The sequence below is a fragment of the Nannospalax galili genome, unplaced genomic scaffold (genome assembly GCF_000622305.1).
Source record: "Nannospalax galili isolate Female #2095 unplaced genomic scaffold, S.galili_v1.0 scaffold115, whole genome shotgun sequence".
Classification (NCBI taxonomy): domain Eukaryota; kingdom Metazoa; phylum Chordata; class Mammalia; order Rodentia; family Spalacidae; genus Nannospalax; species Nannospalax galili.
Window position 1 is genome coordinate 751,538 of NW_008340588.1, and position 1,431 is coordinate 752,968.

The 1,431-nt window shown below is 35.6% G+C and overlaps 1 protein-coding gene across 1 annotated transcript in view; it reads left to right on the forward strand.

Moving 5' to 3' along the window:
- Dnah7 (dynein axonemal heavy chain 7) overlaps window positions 1-1,431 on the forward strand; it is a 285,457-nt gene that overhangs the window by 182,302 nt on the left and 101,724 nt on the right. The window lies entirely within an intron of this gene.

Here is a 1,431-nt window from a genome sequence, read left to right on the forward strand (position 1 = left end):
TGGTCTTTTTGAGACAAGGTCTCCCTGTAGCCCCAGCTGTCCTGGAACTCACTATGTAGACCAGGCTGGCCTTGAACTCACAAAGATCCGCCTGCCTCTGCCTCCCAAGTGCTGGGATTAAAGGCGTGGGCCACCACGCCAAGCGAAAATTGTACTTACTTTGGTTTGCAGCAGATGCTTGGGTGTATGCTTGTTGAGTTTTTGCTCTTCGAGGTTTAGATAGCTTTGTGACACTGAAGTTTTGTGTTTCACTGCATTTGGGAAAGGTTTGGCGTTACTATCTCCAAATGTGTTGCCTGTACCTGTAGCTTTCTTTTCTCCATGAGAGACTCTGATGGCATGGAAGTTGAACCTTTCAGTATTGTCTGATAAATCTTTGGTGCACTATTTCTTTTCAGTCTTGTTTCATTATGTTCATTCTTCAGATTTTCCCTTTTTATATTCATCTATCTTCAAGTGCGCTGAGCGGTCTTTGTCATTTCCTTTTTATTACTGAGAACAAGCAGTGAAATTTTTATTTCAGATATTACATTTTTCCTCAATTCTAAAATTTCCATTTCATTCATTTTATCTTTTTATACCTACGCTGAAAATATATTTATTTTTTCATTTGTTTATAAGTATTCACTTTTATCACCTAAAGAATTACAGTAATATCTGCTCTGAAGTTGTTTTTTATTTGAGATCATTTCAATGTTTTCTACTTTCCTTGAGAATCAATCACACTCTGGTTCTTTGCATACCAATTAATTTCAGATTCTGAAACTTTTGAATTTGAAATTCTGGATTCTGTTTACATCCTCTGGTCAAGATTGATTTTTATTTTAGTGATCAGAGAACTCTATTTCTGTCTTTCCTTTAGTGATGATGCTTCCCAATGTCTGTTCAGATTCAAAAGCCATTGGTATGCTGTTTGGATCTGATCCTCAGTACATATTACACAGAGGCTGGTCTGGGTCTGAGATTTATATCCTAGTTCAAAGCCTTGGTGTGAAAGAGTGACAGTAACAAATAAAACCAAAGACTTCTGTGTTCTCTGGCGCACACACTGTCTTCGTCTCATTTCTCTACTTTGCGGTATTTTATTCCCCTGTGTATGTTACATAGTGACCCTATTAAGCCAGAAAATAAAAGGAATAGAAAATAATTTCTAGGGTATCACTGGTTTCCTATTGCTTATTTCTTAAATTTTGAATTTGTTTTCATTCATTCCTTCTTAATCATTTCTTAGATCTGAAATAGATGCTTTTTTTTTTGTATTTTTTAAATTATTTATTAACCACATACTTAGAAGAAGCATTTCATTACAACAGCATTGACATATTTAATAACAATTTCCTGAGCTAAGGTGCATCTCTTTCAAAATTGGCTGTAAAATTTTAGGTTTACAGTTGAATTTTGAGACAGGGTCTCCCTGTAACCTCAGATGGC